General features: G+C 41.1%; 3 long non-coding RNA genes and 1 pseudogene across 3 annotated transcripts; 2 read left to right on the top strand and 2 right to left on the bottom strand.

Moving 5' to 3' along the window:
- Positions 1-2,874: 2,874 nt before the first annotated feature.
- Positions 2,875-4,217, bottom strand: LOC143895414 (uncharacterized). The gene is made up of 3 exons (XR_013256325.1): positions 3,902-4,217; positions 3,613-3,799; positions 2,875-3,317 (listed from the first exon to the last, which is right to left on the bottom strand). It is a non-coding gene; the product is annotated as an uncharacterized LOC143895414 (long non-coding RNA).
- Positions 4,218-4,562: 345 nt separating this feature from the next.
- LOC143895415 (uncharacterized) lies at positions 4,563-5,333 on the top strand. Its single transcript, XR_013256326.1, has 3 exons — positions 4,563-4,798; positions 4,874-5,034; positions 5,137-5,333. It is a non-coding gene; the product is annotated as an uncharacterized LOC143895415 (long non-coding RNA).
- An 8,251-nt stretch (positions 5,334-13,584) lies between these two features.
- On the bottom strand, positions 13,585-14,222 carry LOC143895411 (uncharacterized). The gene is made up of 2 exons (XR_013256324.1): positions 14,008-14,222; positions 13,585-13,926 (listed from the first exon to the last, which is right to left on the bottom strand). It is a non-coding gene; the product is annotated as an uncharacterized LOC143895411 (long non-coding RNA).
- An 11,140-nt stretch (positions 14,223-25,362) lies between these two features.
- Positions 25,363-26,179, top strand: LOC143895413 (uncharacterized; annotated as a pseudogene).
- The last annotated feature ends 458 nt before the right edge of the window (positions 26,180-26,637 follow it).

Below are 26,637 nucleotides of genomic sequence, written 5' to 3'. Positions count from 1 at the left end.
TACTATAATGATCGAAAACATATATTTCCCAAATCTGAGTTCATTGCTAACAGTAAAACAATTACAATAATTAACTTAGACCAGCCGTTGGCGCTGAGCACTAAGTTCCGTCATCTGATCGTCTACGAATTAGTTGCTTGCATGATTATAGTATTGAAATAATTCTCAGACATCGTACTTTAAAAGAATATCACGATTCGAATTTAGTGTTAGCAGCTTAGTGTTGAAATTAATTAATTAATCAATACAGCGCGCGCTCCATGGATAAATTAATTAATTTCAACGCTATACAGCTAGCACTAAATTCGAATTGTCATATTTTCTTAAAGTAAAATGTCTCAGGATTATTTTAAGACCATAATCACGCGAGCACCTAATTCTTTGACGATTCTGTAACGAATTATAGAGCGCGTCGCGCGCGCTCCATGGATAAATTAATTAATTTCAACGCTATACAGCTAGCACTAAATTCGAATCGTGATATTTTCTTAAAGTACAATGTTTCAGGATTATTTTAAGACCATAATCACGCAAGAACCTAATTCTTTGACGATTCTGTAACGAATTATAGAGCGCGGCGCGCGCGCACCATGGATAAATTAATTAATTTTAACGCTATACAGCTAGCACTAAATTCGAATTGTCATATTTTCTTAAAGTAAAATGTCTCAGGATTATTTTAAGACCATAATCACGCGAGCACCTAATTTTTTGACAATTCTGTAACAAATTATAGAGCGCGGCGCGCGCGCTCCATGGATAAATTAATTAATTTTAACGCTATACAGCTAGCACTAAATTCAAATCGTGATATTTTCTTAAAGTATAATGTCTCGGGATTATTTTAAGACCATAATCACGCGAGCACCTAATTTTTTGACGATTCTGTAAGGAACTGTTAAGCGCTGCGCGCGCGCTCCATAAGTTAATTAATTGATTTCAACCCTTTGCAGCTACCACTAAATTTGAATCATGATATTTTCTTAAAGTACAATGTTTCAGGATTATTTTAAGACCATAATCACGCGAGCACCTAATTCTTTGACGATTCGGTAACGAATTATAGAGCGCGGCGCGCGCGCACCATGGATAAATTAATTAATTTCAACGCTATACAGCTAGCACTAAATTCGAATTGTCATATTTTCTTAAAGTACAATGTCTCAGGATTATTTTGGGACCAAAAACACGCGAGCACCTAATTCTTTGACGATGCAGTAACGAATTGAAGAGTGCTGCGCGCGCGCTCCATGAGTTAATTAATTGATTTCAACCTTTTGCAGCTAGCACTAAATTCGAATCGTGATATTTTCTTAAAATACAATGTTTGAGGATTATTTTAAGACCATAATCACGCGAGCACCTAATTCTTTGACGATTCTGTAACGAATTATAAAGCGCGGCGCGCGCGCTCTCTGGATAAATTAATTTATTTCAACGCTATACAGCTAGCACTAAATTCAAATCGTGATATTTTCTTAAAGTACAATGTCTCGGGATTATTTTAAGACCATAATCACGCGAGCACCTAATTCTTTGACGATGCAGTAACGAATTGAAGAGTTCTGCGCGCGCGCTCCATGAGTTGATTAATTGATTTCAACCTTTTGCAGCTAGCACTGAATTCGAATCGTGATATTTTTTTAAAGTACAATGTCTCAAGTTTATTTTAAGAACATAATTCATTCATACACCATTCATGTGTGGTGTAATTTCTACAATATCCATTAATCCTAAGGATGTCATGCTCCTCCAAAATCCTAATGTAATTCTTCCACTATTTTGACAGGGGAGCACGTATTTTGGATTCAGGCGTTCTCTGTACGGTCGCCACACTCTGTATCTTCCATCTTCACTCGAAGAAAATACTTTTTTGTCCATTCATATTTCCATTTTTCTTGTGGAGTATTTAAGTACCGATTAGCAAATTGCACTCTTCGATTTCGATGATTTTCTGTGAGTGCAATTTTTTTCGCTGGTATATGCGAACGAACTTTAGCTGCTTTCAAGCGACGTCTCACCGTTCTTTCCGAGATTGGATATTTATCGTTTTATAAAACTGTTGCAGCAGGATTGAAGGAATTTGTGTCAACCAACTGGACGATTTCTTCATCTTGATGAGCTGTAGTTTTTTTTGGCCTTGCATTTATTTTTCCTATGATCTTTTAACACATTAGAGCCTGCTTCTTCATATTTCCAAATCCACAATGATACTGTCTTCTTACTGCATCCTACTGTTTCTGCGATAACTGTTCTATTTGTCCCTGATTGATAAAGTCCAATAATACGTCCCCTATCTGCTTCCGATAAATTAGCGTATTATTATATTACGTTGCATCCTGATCCGTATGGCCGACCATGATTAAACAAATTAATAACTTTTACACATGTTAACAAATGAATATAACCGCGCGTAAAACAAACATATATACCTACACCTAATAATATAAATGTATTTACGAAATATGATGCACTCTTAATTAATAGTCTAACATATTAATAATTTGTATAAGTAAAATATTATATTATATTAGAGAGAGAGAGAGAGAGAGAGAGAGAGAGAGAGAGAGAGCGAGAGAGAGAACTTATATTTTTATATTTAATAGATCTCTGTAATGCTAGTAACTTATTTTTAACGTAATGTATTTTTAGTAACGTATTTTTTTGTTTGACTAATGAAAAAGTTGACTAATTGTTAATTTAATTTATGAGAAATCTATTTGGTAAATTTATTATTCGCACTGTAGAATAATATTAAATATGTTATCCATTCTGGGCAGTAATTTATTTTATCAATTGTAGGACAAAATCTCCATTTTTATAAAGTTTATTCACGAACCATATAAACAAAAATAAGAACAATAATACATACAATTTTTGTTTGGTCTATACTGTTTTTTTACTAAATAGTTTGCGTAACATGGAAATTTTTCTAAGAAAATAAACACGCTTTTTTAGATTTTTTTTTAGAATTTATTTAACAGTAGTATTTCACAGTATTTTAGCAATTTATTTAACATTATTTTGAGAAAAAAGAGATTTGCTCGCGAGACACGATGCGCGATGCACGATGCAAACAGAGAGAAAGCAATTTCGGATTTAGAAATTGTGCTGTGTGGGGAAATATAATTCGCGAGAACGCAATTACAACCTTTCGATATCTTGGCGCAACTCTTTTTAAATTGATTTAAGCCAAAGACTTGAATAGCCCTGCTGAAACCGAAGACCTGGAGACTGTCAATCCACGCCGATCTCTCTGCAACTGTCCATTCAGGATTTTCCTCGGAGATGTGATGAACCATTTGTTCGACGATGCTCTGTAAGAAATTGTAATTCCATTAAAAGCCCACATGTTTATCCAACGTGAACGATAACAATTCTAAGCACTTGCTATTTAAGGATTATTAGTTTGTGAACTTTTTTAACAATTATAATATCAAATCAATCAAAAAACTTATAAACATTTTCTAAACAAAAGTTAATCTTATTAGTTATGTTCTACACACACAATACTACTTCAGTTTATGCATGTTAATTCATTAGAGAGCGAGATTTTATTGCGGAAACGAAACATATTTTCACTACCTATTTCTGTGCAATTTATTTGCCTACCATGACTTTGGTGTATCCCAAATTCCTCGTGTAGATGGTGAACGATAAATTTATCAACAAAAGAACGATAGAGATTACCGCGAGGACACATGGTGACGATGGATCAGACTGATCAGAGTCCGTGGCGAGTATGCCGCATGACAAGCGTAGCGCGGATCGTCTGACGCTGATATTTCCCACTGGTGTTCTGCAATCGTATTTGGAAATTACTAATAATGTAATAATTTCTTAATTAATATAAATTAAATCATCTTACTGCATCTCCTCCTCCATTGACCATCATCTTTACCTTTCTCATAGTCATCGTTGTTTTCTTTAATTCTCTGTCTCAGCGGTCCCAGCTAATTTCCTTCTTCTTTTTCTTCTTTTCCTATTCGTATGACTCCGATTCTCTGGAAGACTCGATACGGCCAATAATCTTTTTGTTAATGCCTCAGCTGCGATAACTGAAATTATATATATCAATATAAATTTGTTGTATAATAATTATTTACCATTCAAATAATTAACATGTTCTTGTATTTCCTATACTCTCCTTATACTTCTGGACGATTCCTCGTGGTTCTTAACCTCTCTTCCGCAAACACACAGCTGTCAAACTGACAGTGACTGACAGCAGTGACAGCTCTCCACGACACGGTTGACCGTGCTCCACGACGTTACCGACCCAACAATCATGAAGCACGAATAGCGCTAGACGCGACGCGTTCAGCTACTATCTGCCCCCGAACGCGACTGATTTTAGGTGGAAGGCATTAATGACCGCGACTGTACATACCATTCCTACATCTATACAGACAAAAAGAGTATGATGCACTTAAAAAATGTTTATTTTTCTATTATTATACAGTTTATATTATCTCAGCACACACCAAGTAACGAGTAACCTATATGCAAGATATAATTTTTTACTTAACAATGTAAATGCAATATAACACATATGTTGAGTAGAAAATTATGACTTGCATATTACTTGGTATTTGCTAGGATATAATTAATAAACTAAAGAATAACTGCTGCCATTAAAGAAATATATGATTTATAGAAATGTACTTCAATATTGATAAATGCTGCCAAAATACAAAAGGGGACAGAAGGAAAGAATCCGATCTCATCAACGTGTTCGAGTACAGTTGTATCCAATGACATTGTTGATCTTTCATTCGACTTAGATTTTGAACCAAAGGTAACTAAAATCATTTAATTGAACTTGATTGACGTGTACAATTTACATGTCACTATGATAAATATATGTTTTCAGGAAATAAAACCACCAGAAGAATATTCTAGTTTTTCCGATACTGACACGATCAATGAATACCAAAGAATAAATGCATTGACTGACGAAAATAGAAAAGCATTACCAAGTGTCACGATCGATTGCATACCTGAGCATCGTACGCAACAGAACAAAGATATTATGTACATACAATTAATTTTCTCATATATTGTAACGTTGATATTATAAGATGTAAAATAGAATATAATTTATATAATCTTGTTTCAATTTCTGTGATTATACAGCTAAAGACAGAAATTAAAATTGTGCAAGATCAGCTGTACAATTAATGCGAGAAAAAGTTGAGGTATTACAAGAACAAGGTGCGTTTAACAAAAAAAACTCAAGAACGTCGAAATGAAATTGAAAAGAAAAAGTTGAAGATTTTGAAAAAAAACATAGCTTTAAAAAAACAAAAATTTCAGTTTCTTCAGACTAGTCATTCAGAATATAAAGATATATTGACTAATATTGATGATAATTTATTACGTTTAATAGATGAAGTTGAAAAAGTTGTGCCTTCTTATTTAACATAAAAAATATATACGTAAAACGTGTGTATATACATAATATGTATTGAAAGTATATATATTTTGCAATAAAGTGCAATACAATGTTTCATTGAATATTTTATACAGAATTATTATTCTAACCATGATTCATACAAAATTATTATAGTATACAATTATTAACTAATAACTTATATCAAAGTAAATAATATCTTAAAATCACACCGGTCTTACATTATCAAAATACATATGAATAATCCGCTCGCGAATTCATTTCCATTTTCCATGTTTCTTTCTTCATTTCTTATTGGAAGTTCCAGGTTTATTTCATTGTAATATAGTTCTGGTTCAGGAAGCCTCCATTGGACAGCGATGTTATGTAGAACACATGCAGCATTAACTATTCGAGCTGAAAATAAATTGTGGTAATAAAAGTATATGTATAATATATAAATACACATACACACACTCTTGTATGTATGTATATATATTCAATTCATATTTTACCTGCAACTTCTGGTGCATAATGCAAAGCTCGTTTTTTCCTGAGCCATCGCCATCTCCCCTTCAGAACACCTATGCATCGCTCAACAGAGCATCGAGCCCGGATATGATGTTGAGTGTACCTTGCAGACGGCGTTCCCTCTGGTTCATGTAGCTTAGGTGTCATCAGATATGGTAGTATAGGTTATGCACTATCTCCTAGAAAAACCATATACCGTTTAAAATATGCTTTTTAAATGCATTGCTAAAACGGAAATAATTAAGAACAAATTATATAAAAATATAGTTACCTAAAAACCAGGCATCTTTTCGCCCTGTAGCATACATTTCTTCCAAATGATTGAATACGTGAAATGCCCTCCAAGCTCTTGCGTCGTGTGTTCTTCCGCCATGAGCAGCATTTACGGTTAAAATTTTACCTTCATAATCTGATACCTGTAGTTTAATCATTTTTATAAAAGAAAGTTAGAAACTTAATTTTCTACATTAAATATAGAATTATTACATTATTAATTAAGTTATACGTACAAGAAGTACATTTAAGGAGTGATACAATTTGCGGTTGATATATAAATGCTCCTTTTCTATATTTGGTGGAACGATTGCTACATGAGTTCTATCTATAGCTCCGATAATGCCCGGAAATTGTGTACGTGTCCAGTAACTGTAAATTAAAAAAAATATTATATTTTTTAAGGCTTCTGCCTACTCACACACATCGCTTCTATTTTTGTTTGACAACGACAGAAACGAGAAATTACATGTGTTTGAGATCGCAAACTTTAGCATCGCGACGAAGTCGCGTTCGGCTGCATGTCTGCCTGCATGCCTGCCTGCAGTAAATTCAGTAAAGTAATATTCGCGTGAAATGCCGTTCAAGAATTGTCACGGAAATATTCGGTATAGCATGGATCTTTCGGGATCAACTTTCCAGAAACTTTAACTTTGTTATCAATAATAAAGTCAAACAACAATGCTAGAACAAAGGAACGATCCATGCTATACACAAAGCACTCGAAAACAGGTGACGACCCCGTCGGGTCACCACGCAAACGGTGACGTCAGCTCCATGACGCGAGACTCCGACGGCCAATCACCCTCCCGAAATTCTGAGAAATCTGCAGGGAGGGAGTTTCGCCTCGGAGGAGTTAAAAGGACCGCCGCTGCGCCGCGGAATCGATTTCGCTCGCAGATCACCGCTAGTATCTTTATACAATCGCCTTGCTTTACCGCTCATCACCGCTTTTCGTTAGCTTAATTGCTATATCGCCGCTTTCGCCGAGCTAAACTCTGTGCGCGCTCACGGTATTTTGCCTGAAAGGGAAACTCGTGTAAATAACTGTACATATATTGAACATTAAACTTTGTATTTCTGTACTTGCTGTTCCTCTCCGTTTCTTTTGTGGTCGTCCTCTACCGCGCGCTATCTCGCGCTACCGAGCGCTCTCGAACATTTTGGTCCTTCGAGCCGGATCATACCGGCACCCGCGAATTCGGGAGTGCTTCCGCAAAGAACGACCGCAGCCATGAGCATGGACCAGAGCGCCTTGCTGAGCAGCCAGCACGACATCCACGGCCGCATCTCCCGTTCCATGGACAACCTCCGGAAGCTGGGTGCAGATAAGCTCACCCTCGACGCTGTGAGCACCCTCGACGCATTCGCATTCTCGACGACCTGTGGGCAAAATTCGAGTCAAACCATGACCTCATTCGGGCATGTTACGGGCAACTCTACAACGAGAGTGAGTACGCAAAAACAGATTTTGTCGACACTGTTGAGAACACTTACGTGCATCAGCATAGTCTGCTTACCGGTCTCGCGAACAAACTGAAACCCGCGACGCCCAGAGTGCCAGCTGGGCCGGTGCAGAACAACGAACACTCTCCTAAAACCTCGTTGCCCCGCATTACGCTGCGCGATTTCTCAGGCGTGTACGAAGACTGGCCGTCGTTTCGTAACCTCTTCCAGTCGGTCATCGGCAAAAACTCCGCCATCTCAAACGTCGAGCGCTTCCACTACCTTCGGTCGTGCGTGAAAGGCACAGCTGAAAAATTAATTCGATCGTTAAACGTAACCGGAGATAATTACGAACGCGCATGGGCGATCTTAGACAAGCATTACGAAAACATAAGGGAGTTGATACGCTCCAACTTTGCAACGTTCACCGCCGTCGCAAAGATGAAGGGAGATACCGCCGATGAACTTAGCCGAATTTCCAACGCCGCGACGGTTGCTGTTAACGCGCAGGAGAACATCGGCCGGCCTATCGAGTCCCACGGGAGGGACCTTTTCAACCACCTCGTAGTCGAGCTCTTTGATCCGCGTACGCGTCTCGAGTGGGAGTCCTCCATCTGCGACTCCATCAATCCACCGGATCACACGGCACTCACAGACTTTATGACCAAGCGCATTCTAACACTTAATGCCGCAAAACCGAAACCCGCGTCGAAAGCCACAGAGACACGATCCGCGAAAACTCACGCCGCGAAACGTAGCTTTGATCCACAGTGCGCGTTGTGCAAGGGAAAGCACACCCTAATGACGTGCAACGATTTCAAGGCCAAGCCGGCCAACGAGCGTAAATCTTTCGTCGAGACTAATCGGCTGTGCTACAACTGCCTCGGTAATCACATGATCGTGAAGTGCCAATCGTCAAAAACGTGCCTGACGTGCAAATCTAGGCACCACACAATGCTCCACGAGTCTCAAGTCCCCGCACCGAAACCCGTGGAGCCGACACCCGCAGAAGTCAGCGCACTATCCGCAGTGCGTCAAGACGAAGATAGCAACGCCGTTTTTCTGGCAACCGCGCGGGTGATGGTCGCCGACCGCCTTGGAGATCCTCACGCCGTGAGAGCTCTAATCGATCAGGGATCTGAAGTATCGATTATCTCCGAATCTCTGGCTCAGCAGCTCCGCCTTAAACGATCGTACTCCGCCGTGTCAATCTTCGGGATCGGCGGCTCAAAATCGGGATCGACCCGCGGGAAGGTGACGGTGAGCATCACCTCCATCACGACCGGGTCCACAATCTCCGCCATCGCGTTCGTTCTGCCGCGTCTTTCGCTGTATCAGGGCTCGACTACGAGGCGCGCTTCAGCGTGGCCACACATTCAGGGACTTCCTCTGGCCGACCCGCAGTTCCTGGATAACGATCCAGTCGAGATACTCCTCGGAGCGGAAGTCTGCTCCATCATCTTCGAGGACGGTATCCGCAAAGGCGGGCCTGAAGCGCCCATAGCGCAGAAGACGGTCCTCGGTTGGATCCTCTCGGGGGGCTGTGGTGCAACAGAAGGGCACCGCAGTTCACTTCAATGCACTGCCGACCACGAGTTAGTCGATCTAGTGCGCCGCTTCTGGGAGCAGGAAACCGACGTCTCCGCTCCCGCCGCTCTCACGCCCGAAGAGGAAGAATGCGAGGAGATCTTCGTGCGCACCCACGAACGTACGGCCACCGGACGGTACGTCGTGAGACTCCCGTTCCGGAAAATTCCAACAAGCCTGGCTGAGACTCGCAAGCCGGCGGAGCGCCTGCTGTCCACCATGGAGCGACGATGCGACCAGGACTCGCGGTTCGGTGAGCTCTACCGAGCCTTCATGCAGGAGTATGAAGACCTGCAACATATGACGGAGGTGAGCACCACCGAAGACAACACCACCGGGAAGTGCTACTTACCACCACACCACGGAGTATTCAAGGAGGCCAGCTCCACCACCAAGCTCAGAGTGGTGTTCAACGGGTCGCAACGCACGAGGTCCGGTGAATCGTTGAACGCTCACTTACACGTTGGAGCTAATCTCTTGCCCGCGCTCGCCGACGTGATCTCGCGTTGGCGCCGGTACCGCGTAGCACTCGTGTCGGACATCAAACAGATGTATCGCCAAATCCTCGTGCACCCTGAAGACCGCGGATTCCAGCGAATCTTATGGAGACGAAAGGTGACCGAGCTACTGCGCGAACTACTCCTGAACACGGTGACGTACGGCCTCGCGTGTTTACCGTTTCTCGCGATCCGGTCACTTATTCAGTTGGCTAACGACGAAAAAGCGCGATATCCGCAGGGCGCCGTCGCACTGCTCGAGGACCGTTACGTCGTCGACGTCCAGACAGGGACGGACACAATACCCGGCGCGATCGCGTTGCAAACTGAACTTCGCGAACTTTGCATGGCGGGCGGGTTTCCGCTTCGGAAGTGGTCGTCTAATTGCGAGGAAGCTTTAGAAGGCATTCCCCGGGAACACCGTCTGTTTCAAGAACCGCACTCTTGGCAGAACGAAAGTCAGACCACGTTAGGTCTCCTTTGGTACCCGAGCGAGGACAGCTTCGCGTTCGCGATACACCCGCGCACGATAACTCAGTACACGAAACGACACGTCCTCGCGGAAACCGCACGTCTCTTCGACCCACTGGGATGGCTCGCTCCGGTCATAATCCGCGCCAAGATATTAATTCAGTCTGCATGGCTACAGCAGCTGGATTAGGATACTCCGCTCCCTTCCGCCGACGCTCACCGCTGGGAGCTCCTCTTCAAGGAGCTCCCTTTGCTCGAAGGCTTCCGCGTGAATCGCTGGCTCGGCACTGGCACCGAGAACCAGCACTTGGAAATACACGGCTTCGCCGACGCATCCGAACGAGGATATGCCGCAGTCGTGTACCTCCGCGTCTCCTCAGACAACTTCCAGGCTGTACACATCCTGGCCGCCAAGAGCAAAGTGGCACCGGTGAAGCAAGTGACACTGGCGCACCTCGAACTGTGTGCCGCCGCGTCACTTTCGAATCTCGCAAAGCACTATCGCAACACTTTAAGTCTGTCCACAGCACCTGTCTTCCTCTGGTCAGACTCTAAGACCACACTGCAGTGGATCCGAGGGCACGCTTCCCGTTGGAAGACCTTTGTCGCAAACCGCGTGGCTCACATCCAGACGCAGATTCCCGACGCTCAATGGCGACACGTCCCAGGGCGGGACAATCCAGCCGACTGCGCCTCGAGGGGGATTGCACCAAGTGAGCTACTGCACCATCCCTTGTGGTGGACGGGTCTAGCCTGGCTCCAGGAGGACCCCTCTCACTGGCCGAACGAGGACTCCGAACTACCCGCAGACCAGATGCCCGAACAACGAGTCGTGGTGCAAGCCGCCACTGAGAAGGTTGAAGTCGAGCCTGACATGCTACTCAGGTTCTCATCCCTGCACCGGCTACTGAGAGTCACGGCCTGGTGCTCTCGATAGCGACACTCCGTCGCCCGCACGACGCTCACGCTTTAACCTGACGAGATAGATGAGGCACTGTTTTTGTGGCTCCGCGTGGTGCAAGGGTTGCACTACGCCGCCGAAGTCACCGCAGTCGCCTTCAACCGCACTGTACCACTGAGGAGCTCACTGGTGCACTTAAATCCATTCCTGGACGACCACGGCGTGTTACGAGCAGGAGGACGCCTGAAGCACGCTCCGCTACCTCACGATGAGAAGCACCCAATGATCGTCCCACCATCTTCATGGCTCACTCGATTACTGATCGACTCCTGCCACCGTCGAACGCTGCACGGGGGAGTGCAGCTCACTCTCGGGCTCCTCCGCCTTCGAGGTCGGACCGTGGTCAAACAGATGCTGCATCGGTGCGTCACGTGCACGCGATGGCGAGCGGCCACACCGCAGCCGCCCATGAGAAATCTTCCTCGAGGACGAGTCACACCAGCGCGCCCGTTCCTCCGGACCGGCTTGGACTACGCCGGCCCCATTCTCATCCGCACGAGCCGGGGACGAGGGCACAAGGCCCACAAGGCCTTCATCGCCGTGTTCGTCTGCCTCAGCTCCAAGGCAGTGCATCTCGACGTGGTCTCCGACTATACGACGGATGCATTTCTGGCTGCATTCCGTCGCTTCACAGCACGTCGAAGCCTCTGCGAGGAGATTTACTCGGACTGCGGCACCAATTTCGTCGGCGCTGACCGAGTTCTCCAAGACATGTTCCGCGCGTCATCCGCCGACGGCTGTCGCATCGCCCATTCTGTCACCTCCGAAGGTGTGAAATGGCACTTTAATCCGCCTGCCGCACCACACTTCGGCGGACTGTGGGAGGCAGCGGTGAAATCCACGAAACATCACCTGCGACGAGTGATCGGAGAGAGCACACTCACTTTCGAGGAAATGTCCACGTTCCTCGCACAAGTCGAAGCCTGCCTGAATTCACGACCGCTGCAGGCTTTATCTGACGACCCGGACGATATTTCCGCACTCACACCGGGGCATTTCCTGATCGGCTCCCCGCTGCTGGCCGTGCCCGAGCCTTCACTCGAAGAGACTGCCGACGGCACGCTATCCCGGTGGCAGCACATTCAGAAAATGCGCGATCACTTCTGGTCTCGATGGTCACGGGAATATATCCACGGGATGACAGCCCGGCCGAAGTGGCACAAAACCGAGGACGTCCCGGACGTGGGAGCCTTGTGCCTCGTACGCTCCGAGAACACTCCGCCGAGTCGATGGCCTCTCGCCCGGATCGTGAGACTGCACCCAGGGGACGACGGCGTGGTCCGCGTTGCAAAGATTCGGACAGCCACATCAGAGCTCGAGCGCCCGCTGTGCAAGCTCGTGCTACTTCCCTGGACCAGCCGCCGCCGACGGATGCGTGAGCCACTCGACATTCACGATTGTTTAATTGTCGGTCTCGGCCCTCAGCCTATGTTTAATCGTTGTTATCGGCCCTCAGCCTATGCTCAATTGTCTTTGTCGGCCCTCTGCCAATGTTTAATTATCTTCGTTGGCCTTCTGCCACTATTCACAGTTCACGTCGTAAAATTACTTTCGCGCATCACTTTCACATACCACGAACTCGCGTTACGCATGTATCGCGAATATTTATGTGTCTTGCTCGGGATCGTCGCACGTTATGACACTGCGCAGGCGCGCCACGCCGTTGGCGCTCGCCTGCACCACGCGCTGAAATCGCGTTCAGTGAAATCGATCGCATATCGATTCTGTCGACCGCGACGTCAGGCGCCTCATCTAGCGAGCCATCGAACACACCGTCCTGTTTCGTCAAGCATGACGAGGCGGGCGGGATGTTTGAGATCGCAAACTTTAGCATCGCGACGAAGTCGCGTTCGGCTGCATGTCTGCCCATGCATGCCTGCAGTAAATTCAGTAAAGTAATATTTGCGTGAAATGCCGTTCAAGAATTGTCACGGAAATATTCGGTATAGCATGGATCTTTCGGGATCAACTTTCCAGAACTTTAACTTTGTTATCAATAATAAAGTCAAACAACAATGCTAGAACAAAGGAACGATCCATGCTATAGACAAAGCACTCGAAAACAGGTGACGACCCCGTTGGGTCACCACACAAACGGTGACGTCAGCTCCATGACGCGAGACTTCGACGGCCAATCACCCTCCCGAAATTCTGAGAAATCTGCAGGGAGGGAGTTTCGCCTCGGAGGAGTTAAAAGGACCGCCGCTGCGCCGCGGAATCGATTTCGCTCGCAGATCACCGCTTGTATCTTTATACAACCGCCTTGCTTTACCGCTCATCACCGCTTTTCGTTAGCTTAATTGCTATATCGCCGCTTTCGCCGAGCTAAACTCTGTGCGCGCTCACGGTATTTTCCCTGAAAGGGAAACTCGTGTAAATAACTGTACATATATTGAACATTAAACTTTGTATTTCTGTACTTGCTGTTCCTCTCCGTTTCTTTTGTGGTCGTCCTCTACCGCGCGCTATCTCGCGCTACCGAGCGCTCTCGAACATTTTGGTCCTTCGAGCCGGATCATACCGGCACCCGCGAATTCAAGAGTGCTTCTGCAAAGAACGACCGCAGCCATGAGCATGGACCAGAGCGCCTTGCTGAGCAGCCAGCACGACATCCACGGCCGCATCTCCCGTTCCATGGACAACCTCCGGAAGCTGGGTGCAGATAAGCTCACCCTCGACGCTGTGAGCACCCGCATTCGCATTCTCGACGACTTGTGGGCAAAATTCGAGTCAAACCATAACCTCATTCGGGCATGTTACGGGCAACTCTACAACGAGAGTGAGTACGCAAAAACAGATTTTGTCGACACTGTTGAGAACACTTACGTGCATCAGCATAGTCTGCTTACCGGTCTCGCGAACAAACTGAAACCCGCGACGCCCAGAGTGCCAGCTGGGCCGGTGCAGAACAACGAACACTCTCCTAAGACCTCGTTGCCTCGCATTACGCTGCGCGATTTCTCAGGCGCGTACGAAGACTGGCCGTCGTTTCGTGACATCTTCCAGTCGGTCATCGGCAAAAACTCCGCCATCTCAAACGTCGAGCGCTTCCACTACCTTCGGTCGTGCGTGAAAGGCACAGCTGAAAAATTAATTCAATCGTTAAACGTAACCGGAGATAATTACGAACGCGCATGGGCGATCTTAGTCAAGCATTACGAAAACAAAAGGGAGTTGATACGCTCCAACTTTGCAACGTTCACCGCCGTCGCAAAGATGAAGGGAGATACCGCCGATGAACTTAATTTTTTTTCATCAAAATTACTTTTAAGATAAATATGTTGTCAAAACTTTAACAACAGATATTATATAAATGTTTTAAATTGTTAATAAAGTGCGTTAAAAATTTTAAATCTAAATATACTGGAAAATGGCGGATTATTTGCCTTCCTCTTTGAGGAATGAAAATGGCGAAGTCAGCGTTCCACACTATATCAAACTTTACGTAGTAAGAGGTGCGATAAATTCTACTAAAATTTGTCTTTTCGTATAAAATAATGAACTTTTTCCGACTTTTCCAAACTAAGTAGTATACCACTGTAGGCAAAATTGTACCTATATTGACTAAAAGTCTTAACAAGGTCGCCAAACTGACTTAACATGTCGATAAAGTATTAATTAGTTGAAAATTCTATACTAGATTTGCGAATGAGTCGTATATCTTAACCAAATCCGACCTATGCAATACCATCTATATGGTGATCTAGAGCATGGTTATGGCAGCCGTGCAGCCGAGCGAACGCGCTCTCGAGCTGTGAACCGCGCGGCACGCGCGCGTTGTTTCCCGACGACGCGACGATAACCGCGTGAGATGAGATGGACCGGTTCGGCCGTGGATCGTCAACATTCGTCGCATAGTCCTCGTAGCTCACGCACGACGCCGCGAATTGCCGTCGACGATGCCCGCTTGACGCAGCAGTAATCTGCTCTACATTTTTTTAGGCAGAATTTGTTACCATTTTTCGCGATTTCTTAACGTCAGTCAGAAATGACCACAGGCGACGTTTCACAACGTTAGCGTTTTACAACGTTTGATAACAAAACGTTGGTTTACGTTGGGAATTACGTATTGAAGTCGCTCGAAAAGTGTAGTGCAGAGTATAACGTCAGGCGAAAATATCTTAACGTCGGGTAATAGGACTTAAACTGTTTTGAATTTGACGTTGGGAAAGTGATAAAAAAAGCACGTCGTAATTTTAACGTTTAGACAACGTCCAAAAAACGTTAGTAATTATAAGTTACATTTTATAACTTTTTTGAACCGCTTACAACGTTGTGATTAGTAGAAAAGTAGTCCTTAGTCGGAAAGTTAACCGAAAAATGCTGCTTGGGTACTTGCTGTTCCTCTCCGTTTCTTTTGTGGTCGTCCTCTACCGCGCGCTATCTCGCGCTACCGAGCGCTCTCGAACAACATGCCAAAAAAAAGACCCCGCACGATTTATATGGAAAAACATTTTTGGTCAATTTTTTTGAATTTGTGATATGTTATAGTACTTGTGCGGGATTCTTTATAATCCTTACGTTTCTTTAACCCGTTGAATTTCATTTTCTTTAATAGGAAACTTGATCCACTGTTCCATCAATATATTTAATGCATTGACGACTTTGCGAAGAATTTTGGAAATAGTAGGTTGACTCATGCAAGACAAATAGTCTTGGCCTATTCGCTTTTGGTAAGATCCAGATGCTATAAAATTCAATGCGCTTAAAACCTGGTAACATAAAAACAGCATTAAAAATTAGTAAAACTGATCAAGTTGATTAATTATTGTAACTCACAACATATGTTTTGTACTTGTAATTGAACAGGAATTGCATGACGTCTTCTCGGGGCAGGCAGTAAGGGACGAAGGTCATCGATGAGAATTCGTACAGCTTCCCTGGATAATCTATAGAAATGTAAAAATTACTTATAACAGATTCCTCTCATTCGACTCTGTATATATTACAGACTTGTATCTTCTGTATTGTATATATTTACAGTTGCTTCAAAACATACAAAATATAGAAATATATATACACTACATTTATATTTTATATATATATATATATATATATATATATATATATATATATATACATATAATATATGTATGTAAACTATGTCCATACCTTGAGTATGGTATCTGAATACCTGAAATAATATAATTACATTTTGACGTTTTTCATATGATTTATTGCCTGTAAATAATTAAGAATTGTACTTTACTCTTTCTCGATTAAGATCTCATGTATATTGAAAAATTTTGTTACCATATTCTAAAATATATATTATGTGAGACGGTACATAAGTATATGTAAATGCAGAAGTACAATCATTACAAATATAATTATCATAGTGACACAGATTCAATTCTCTATAAAGTTATATGTTTAAAACACCAAATATGCTATTAAAACAGGGATGCATGCAAAGTTAGGAAATCTGTCATATTTGGAGTAGAAGAACGCTCTGTTAGATTATTTATTTCTGTTTAAATAAAAATAAGAAAATTATAAATTATTATTTAAATAAAAGTTTTTTAAATGCATTCTTTTCCAATGCCTCCAAATATGACAACATATGATTTCCTAACCTCGCGTACATTCCTGTTTCAATATTATATTTAGCGTTTTTAGTATCAAACATCTGGAAATTTACCGGATATTGACCCTTCTTATATTACATTAGATTAGCAATGTTTGCTGTCATAATGCAGCTTGAGTATTTTAGCAACGTGAGACTAGAGTCCTATAATAATATTATTATAGGACTCTACGTGAGACAAGTTAACACACACACACACACACACACATTTAATTAAAAGTGAGTATTGTTGTTATATTTTCATAGTTTGTAGATAATAATTAAGGGTATGTAAGATAAGTTTAATAATGTATTAGTTAATCAATTTTTTACTATTTACAGTGAAATTTTCACCAGAAATAATGTACATTGAACAACCTATACAAGTGCTGGGATAAATAAGGATAAATATGCACAATTACATTAAGAAAAATTTTTATTTTGTTTTCTTACCGTTTGTTGATCCTAAAGGAGCTTGGATTATTACGATGACAATTATACAGTAAGGTAAAATTACAGCACACAAGATATTTTTGTCACACTGCTTATTAAATATTATATCATATTCATTTTTATTTTAGCAGAAGACAGTAATAGATAAATGGTAATCTGCAAACCAGAAATCCAAGTTGCATCAAATGTAAAGAAGAAATCCATTACAAAGCATGAGAATCTGTTAAGCGAGAGCTTAATATTCTAGTCTCCGCAAATAGAAGCTTGTTATTTGTAATGGAAAGATCAACGCTCATAAGGCTTTAATATTGATAATATATATAAAAAATTAAAGGAAGTAACGAAATATTTACACATTAAAATTGAATTCGCAAAATTTATTTATGAAAATTACAAAGAATTTTATAATTATAATATATAAATGTTTAATATTTTGTTGTATTAAAACAATCAAAACTGTTTTATATCAAATGCACTTACAATTAGGCATTTTCAACGCTTTGCAAACATTAACATTTTTCAGTACTCTAAAATTAAACTATTCAAATTATAACTCAGCTTATATAAATATTTGCTACAAACGGAAATTATTTATGATTACATTATAGATCTGTTCATTTTAACTGAACTGGCTGCACCAGTTTAAAGTTTATCTTTTCTCTTCCAATATGGAGTAAAGAAGATACATTCTGAATTAGTGCAACCAGTTCAGCTAAAACGAACAGATCTTATATCATGACAACTCTGACTCGACTAGAATTTTTTCTTATAAATTTTTGAAAAAAAAAACAAATTAATAAATCATTTGTGGAATTATTTCTTACTAAAATCATTGCACGCGTAAAAAGTTTTAGTCGTAACCGTAAGATTCGACCAATCGCGTTGCTCGATTCGGCCAACCGTAAAATATGCATCGTCTATAATAGTGAGCAGTAAGCAGTACGAAATGGGATTTGTTTATTTCGTTACTCCCGACAAAATGGACAAATCCCATTTGGTATTGTTTGCTGCTTACTACTTATGGCTCTGGCAGACCAGTACGATTTGCGACACGCGACGCGCGATTATCCAATGGGCGTACAGTTCTTTTCAAAAAATTGTACGCCCATTGGATAACAAATAATTCCACAAATAATTTATTAATTTGTTTTTTTTTTTCAAAAACTTATAAGAAAAAATTCTAGTCGAGTCAGAGTTGTCATGATATAAGATCTGTTCGTTTTAGCTTAACTGGTTGCACTAATTCAGAATGTATCTTCTTTACTCCATATTGGAAGAGAAAAGATAAACTTTAAACTGGTGCAGCCAGTTCAGTTAAAATGAACAGATCTATAATGTAATCATAAATAATTTCCGTTTGTAGCAAATATTTATATAAGCTGAGTTATAATTTGAATAGTTTAATTTTAGAGTACTGAAAAATGTTAATGTTTGCAAAGCGTTGAAAATGCCTAATTGTAAGTGCATTTGATATAAAACAGTTCTGATTGTTTTAATACAACAAAATATTAAACATTTATATATTATAATTATAAGATTCTTTGTAATTTTCATAAATAAATTTTGCGAATTCAATTTTAATGTGTAAATATTTCGTTACTTCCTTTAATTTTTTATATATATTATCAATATTAAAGCCTTATGAGCGTTGATCTTTCCATTACAAATAACAAGCTTCTATTTGCGGAGACTAGAATATTAAGCTCTCGCTTAACAGATTCTCATGCTTTGTAACGGATTTCTTCTTTACATTTGATGCAACTTGGATTTCTGGTTTGCAGATTACCATTTATCTATTACTGTCTTCTGCTGAAATAAAAATGAATATGATATAATATTTAATAAGCAGTGTGACAAAAATATCTTGTGTGCTGTAATTTTACCTTACTGTATAATTGTCATCGTAATATTCCAAGCTCCTTTAGGATCAACAAACGATAAGAAAACAAAATAAAAATTTTTCTTAATGTAATTGTGCATATTTATCCTTATTTATCCCAGCACTTGTATAGGTTGTTCAATGTACATTATTTCTGGTGAAAATTTCACTGTAAATAGTAAAAAATTGATTAACTAATACATTATTAAACTTATCTTACATACCCTTAATTATTATCTACAAACTATGAAAATATAACAACAATACTCACTTTTAATTAAATGTGTGTGTGTGTGTGCGTGCGTGCGTGCGTGCGTGCGTGCGTGCGTGCGTGCGTGCGTGCGTGCGTGCGTGCGTGCGTGCGTGCGTGCGTGCGTGCGTGCGTGCGTGCGTGCGTGCGTGCGTGCGTGCGTGCGTGCGTGCGTGCGTGCGTGCGTGCGTGCGTGCGTGCGTGCGTGCGTGCGTGCGTGCGTGCGTGCGTGCGTGCGTGCGTGCGTGCGTGCGTGCGTGCGTGCGTGCGTGCGTGCGTGCGTGCGTGCGTGCGTGCGTGCGTGCGTGCGTGCGTGCGTGCGTGCGTGCGTGCGTGCGTGCGTGCGTGCGTGCGTGCGTGCGTGCGTGCGTGCGTGCGTGCGTGCGTGCGTGCGTGCGTGCGTGCGTGCGTGCGTGCGTGCGTGCGTGCGTGCGTGCGTGCGTGCGTGCGTGCGTGCGTGCGTGCGTGCGTGCGTGCGTGCGTGCGTGCGTGCGTGCGTGCGTGCGTGCGTGCGTGCGTGCGTGCGTGCGTGCGTGCGTGCGTGCGTGCGTGCGTGCGTGCGTGCGTGCGTGCGTGCGTGCGTGCGTGCGTGCGTGCGTGCGTGCGTGCGTGCGTGCGTGCGTGCGTGCGTGCGTGCGTGCGTGCGTGCGTGCGTGCGTGCGTGCGTGCGTGCGTGCGTGCGTGCGTGCGTGCGTGCGTGCGTGCGTGCGTGCGTGCGTGCGTGCGTGCGTGCGTGCGTGCGTGCGTGCGTGCGTGCGTGCGTGCGTGCGTGCGTGCGTGCGTGCGTGCGTGCGTGCGTGCGTGCGTGCGTGCGTGCGTGCGTGCGTGCGTGCGTGCGTGCGTGCGTGCGTGCGTGCGTGCGTGCGTGCGTGCGTGCGTGAGTGCGTGCGTGCGTGCGTGCGTGCGTGCGTGCGTGCGTGCGTGCGTGCGTGCGTGCGTGCGTGCGTGCGTGCGTGCGTGCGTGCGTGTGTGTGTGTGTGTTAACTTGTCTTACGTAGAGTCCTATAATAATATTATTATAGGACTCTAGTCTCACGTTGCTAAAATACTCAAGCTGCATTATGACAGCAAACATTGCTAATCTAATGTAATATAAGAAGGGTCAATATCCGGTAAATTTCCAGATGTTTGATACTAAAAACGCTAAATATAATATTGAAACAGGAATGTACGAGAGGTTAGGAAATCATATGTTGTCATATTTGGAGGCATTGGAGAAGAATGCATTTAAAAATTTTTTATTTAAATAATAATTTATAATTTTCTTATTTTTATTTAAACAGAAATAAATAATCTAACAGAGCGTTCTTCTGCTCCAAATATGACAGATTTTCTAACTTTGCATGCATCCCTGTTTTAATAGCATATTTGGTGTTTTTAGTATCAAACATGAAAGTTTACCGGATTTTGACACTTCTTATATTAAGTAGGATAAGCAATGTTTGCTATCATAATGTAATTCGAGTATTTTATTAGTAACGTTGAACAAAAAAGTGGATGTATATATATACATGTAAGACACATTTAATTAAAAGTGAGTATTGTTATATTCTCATAGTTTGTAGATAATAATAAAAAATACTCAAGATAAGTTTAATAAATTTTTCGCTAATCAATGTTTTTATTTTCAGTGGAACCTTTGCTAGTAATAATGCATGGTATGCAACAGATATAAATGACGAGATAAATGTGGCACAATTATCATATGAAATATTATCATATATTGTTTTATTACTGTTCGTAGAGCCTAAAGGAGGCTGAATTATTATGATTATGATGACAGTTATATGAGTAAGATTGCAGTACACACAAGGAACATTTTCATGTCACACTGCTTATTAATATTGTATTTTATTTATTTTTTATTTTAACAGAATAAAACAATTGGTGAATGATAATGGGCAAACCACAGATTCAAGTTTCATCGAATATCAAAAAGGGAAGAATCTATTACAAAGTACGACAATCTTTTATGCGAGAGATTAATATCACAGTCTCCGCTAATAGAATCTTATGTTCTGTGATAAAATTATCAACGCTCATCAATTTCTTTCCAGAGATTGTAGAAATATTTTAAGATATTATTAGTTGACTTATTAGAAAATTGAAAACCCACGTGTACCGCTTTTTAATAAGTCAAACGTCAAGAAATGTGCTTAACATGTAATACCTAAAGTTAGTATATTGTATTACTTATATATATATATATATATGTATATATATATATATATATATATATATATAATTTCCCTTTTTCTTTTCCTATAAATTTTTTTAGTCCACACATAATTGTAATTTTTTTTTATTACTTCTTCTGTATCATTGTTCGGTTAAATATATGGTACTTATACACGAATCCACCACGCTTCTTCTGAATTATAAGCGCACAATTACCCTTCTTTAAAAAACATATATAATATAAAATAAGCCTCGGACCGATACCTAATGAACGGCGACGCGTTATACAACATAAACGAACAACATTAGTTGCCTTATATACGTTTTCTTATACATTATTATTGCATTGTCATACACAAATTCAAATTTCTACTACCGTCTACCGTAAAATAAGACAATAGAAATAAGCGCGAAATATTAATGCGAGCGAAATTAATCCAAAGCGTAGCATAAGTACATTATACTATTTTATATTCATACGTGGCAACATAACGTACCACGTATGACTTAAGGGGGAAGGTGTTACATACGGAAATTTTATATTTCCGACGACGCACGTTAAAAGTCTTGAAGGCTTAGACGACGCACGCTAGGCTCGGAATTCCGAGGAAACGGGCAGAGTTAGTGTAAATGTTTAGATTATCTTATCGGAGTCCGTTGAAAGGCTGGGGGCCAGATGGGCCCAAAACTACGCTTTTGGAATGTTCTAGAAGCTTCTAGAATACCTCCCCCCTTAAGATGCGTAGGAAAAAAGCGGGAATCTCGCGCGGGAGATTCCGGTCTTTTTTCGGGTATAAATAGGGCGGAAAAACGCCGCGGAAAGCAGATAAGTTTTAACTTCGGTCTTGACTAGACGTAATTCTCAGACTCTCTCCTAACCTTATTCGATTTCCTACGTTCCGCTATACGCTAAGTTCGAGCATTCGCGCTCAATTCTGGGACTCAGTCCCTACACTATTATACCTCATAAGACCGCGGTTCACGCACAAGTTGTATTGAGATTTATAGAATAAAGGTAAGATAAGTTAAAAAGAAACAAGTGTAAAAATCTGGAATCTCATTTCGTATTTTTAATCAACAAATCGATCACTTCTAAGATTCGACTCGCAGTTGTCGCTGACAAAGCGTGGCGATCTGTGCTGGGGCGCTGACGAAGAGTGTGGCGATCCAGTGCTTTCGCTGCCGAAAGCGTGGCGATTACGGGGTTGATTCTTGGAGGTCGTAATAATCACTGTCACTTCTGGGATTCCGACTCGCAGTTTCCGCTGACAAAGCGTGGCGATCTGTGCTGGGGCGCTGACGAAGAGTGTGGCGATCCAGTACTTTCGCTGCCGAAAGCGTGGCGATTACGGAGTTGGTTTCCAGAAACAGACAATAATCTCGACAAATTCCCGAAAGTGAATTTGACCTCTACGCTGACGATCTGAGCGCTGACGAAGAGTGTGGCGAGCAGAGGGTGTGGCGGATTGGTTTTGAGCGCTGCCGAAGAGTGTGGCGAGCTTAAAATTCATTTTTGTGAACGCGGCTGAATGACGAAGAAAGGAGGTAGGCGCGTTCGTATTAAACAAATCAGATTCCAGATCAAGCAAGCAGTCATTTCTAATCAAGATCCTCTCCCCTTCCTCCAACAATTGCAACAATTAGAAAACGCACCCCCCTTTAAACCTATTCCTGTCAATTTTGACGTTGATTATCCTAATTATAACCAAATAAATAAAGCTGATCCTCGTTACCATACGTATAAACTCAGATATCTTTTCGGTCCCAAATAATAAAAATAATAATAATATCCTTCACACGACTTGTCCAAATCCCTGGTAAATTGCTTAAATGCATTGACTAAAAAACGGACGAACTATAACAGTCAGAACGTGGCACTAAATACTCGGTTTTCAAGCGGTATTAATTTTTTAAAAAATCGTACAACATTGCCAGGGTCGGGAACTTTTTAGAAAATGCTTCAATATGCTCAGAACTATTTGAAAAATATTTTAGATAAACCGGAACTGCGACATTTTGTACAGCATATCACCCTATTCTCTCTAAATACTTGGTTTTCAAACGGTATTAATTTTTTAAACAATCATACGACATTGCCAGGGTCGGGAACTCTTTAGAAAATGCTTCAATATGTTAAGAACTATTCGAAAAATATTTTAAATAAACCGGAACTCCGAGATTTCGGAAAATTAGCAGATAATTTATTTAATGGATTTTTTTGGCAAAATCAACAGAACTATTATTAAAAAGTATCAAGAACTATAGAACTCGACTGCATGTGACAAAAACTTTTTTTTATTTTTGATTTGCTAGAAAATGATCTGTTACGGAAAGTTAGCTGATTATTTTTTTGATCGACTGTTTTTTGGGTAAAATCACCAGAACTATTACTAAAAAGTATCAGGAACTATAGAACTCGACTGCATGCGACGAGAACTGTTTTTTATTTTTGATCTGCTGGAAAATGGTATGCCAACTTCACAGACACTAATAATAGTATATAGGAAAAAGTGGTCCAATCGGTCACTCGCTCCATTTCATAAAAACCACTACACTTGTCATAGTGTCAACAAATTTTATTTTTATGAAATGGGGTGGGGTGACCAATTTGGAATAGGTGGCCGATTTAGACCAATTTTTCCTAATTAATAATAAAATATTGTAGCGGTCAACGGACCACGCACACGAAATACCGCGCCTGCAGAACGGCAACCCGTCGTATGCGCGCCGACGTGTTGCTGTTTTCCCGGCTCAGCCGGTTTGGTGCGTGTACATGGTTGCCGTTCTGCAGGCGCGGTATTTTGTGTGCGTGGTCCGTTGATCGCCACAACTATTTTTTATTTATTTATTGACCAGCAAATATTATTTACAATACATTATATACGCAAATAACACCTAAAGAAGCAAATAAATTGCCTGTACATAGGACTGGTGCTTATAAACTAATAATTACAATTAAATAAACATAACGAAAGAAAAGAAAACAAAACAAAATTAAAGAATGTGAAATATAACATTAAATTCACACTATTGTGTTCTTCGCTCGCGTCATTGCAACTGCATTGACGTTACTATTGATCCAATTGGATAAGTTATGTTTTACATTACATTTCACAGTTTTAAGGCTTTTTAGTTCAATCGGCAATAGGTTAAATAATTTCAACAAAGTTATGAAACTGCTTTTAAAGTTGGTAGTTTTATAGATCAGATAAGCAGCATCAATTATTTTTTCCTACTTTTGCTAGTAGAGGATTCAAAGTTTTGCCGATGATAACTATAATAATAATGGCATAGGGCCTCGACAGCAATCGAACATTTAACGTTTCGCGGCATTTTATTCGTATTGGATTTCATTACAATTTTTATAATTCGGTTCTGCAAGGACATTAATTTGTTAATTACGTTATTATACGCCCTTTCCCACGCTGTTATGCCATACGTTTCAATACTGTTAAAAAGTGCATGATAAATAAAATTAACAGCGATTCCTGGGACAACAGCCTGAATAACTTTGCAAAGACAAACAGTAAACATTTGGTCTTCTTTGTGATATAATTTAAGTGCAATTCCTACTTCATAGCCTGATCTATTATAATTCCAAGATATCTGGCAGAAACAGCTCTCTTAACTCTTTGGTTATTAATTTTAATGGAAATCTCATTCGGTACACTATCTGCATATATTTCAAGAGCGATAAACACTGTCTCGCTGATGTTCAGAGAGATATATATATATATATATATATACATATATATATATATATATATATATATATATATATATATATATATATATTTAGTTTAGAATATTAAATATATATATTATCATTTATATTAATATAATTATTAAAATTTTAGTAAGTATTTTTATACCAAGATGGTACGTAAGTGCTGTGTGCCCAAATGCATGTCGAAAGACAGCTGTACACCTGTACATAGGCTTCCACGAGATACGCAAAAACCAGAACAATGGCTAAGAACAGTTGGACGGACTGATTTGATAGATAACATAGAAATAATAATATTTATATTAATATGGAAATAATACTTATATTTGCATATGTTGGAAATATAAGCATACGCACATATACGCATTCATGTGTGTTTGTGTGTGTGGGAGGGGGGATGTGGGTGCGTGCGTGTGTGCGTTCGTATGTGTGTGTAATATATAATATGTTTACAAAAATTTTGTTTATATTACAGGTGCATCGAATACAATACTGAAAAAATTACGGATTTGTACTTTACATTTTCCAGATCATATGATTTGTGTTGACACAAAAAGACGTGTACTAAAAAAGGATGCTATTCCATCTATGCATCTATCAGATGAAATAGAAACTGTTAATATTAATATCAATATTCACAGTAATAATAATGACATTATGTCATGTAATGCCAGTACGAGTAAAATCAATGAAGCGGTTGAAAATGTGCAGTGCAATCCTAATTCTATATCATTGAATTCTAAAGACAAAGTGTTAGAATTACAAAAAAATGTGAGAAGAATAAAGAAATCTATTTATAAAAAGAAAAAATTATCGAAAAACAGAGAAGAGAAAAAAAGAATTTACAACAAAACAAATAAAAGAATATTACTACAGACTTGACAAAATATCAGAAAATCTTTTTCGATATAATTGAAAAAAATCTGAAGCGTGCATCAGGGGTATGTTTGTTTAAAATGTTACTGTAATGTTTTAGTATCTCTGTAGGGGAAACCGGGCCTAAACAGTCTGGATTTTTTCGGTGCCGATTTTTAATAACAAAATAAGTAATTTAAGTTAAATATTGTTGCGCTCGACCGCGCGTTCGCCGCACAATCACTCACTTTCACACTCGCGGCGCGTGTCACGACACTCTCGCACAAATAAGATGACTCGTTTAGAAAATCAGTAGCTCTTTATTACGACTCTCAGTATAATAGAGGAGCTTGGGACGACACGTCCGAACGAGACGCGTCCCAGAGTAAATCTGAACATCAGGTATAACAGGAAAATCAATAGTTAATTGAGCATCACGCAATCAATATTAGTAAACAAGCATCCGTCACTAAGGACGGTTTGCGACGCGACATCAAATGACGGGCGACTCGCATATACGCGCGACACGAGGACAGCACGGGCGTAACACTACCCCCCCTCTTCCAAGATT

The sequence above is a fragment of the Temnothorax americanus genome, unplaced genomic scaffold, assembly GCF_048541705.1.
Source record: "Temnothorax americanus isolate GAGA-0224 unplaced genomic scaffold, ASM4854170v1 Scaffold158, whole genome shotgun sequence".
In the NCBI taxonomy this organism is placed as follows: domain Eukaryota; kingdom Metazoa; phylum Arthropoda; class Insecta; order Hymenoptera; family Formicidae; genus Temnothorax; species Temnothorax americanus.
Note: the sequence above shows the minus strand (reverse complement) of the source record. Positions and strands in the feature narration are given on the sequence as shown.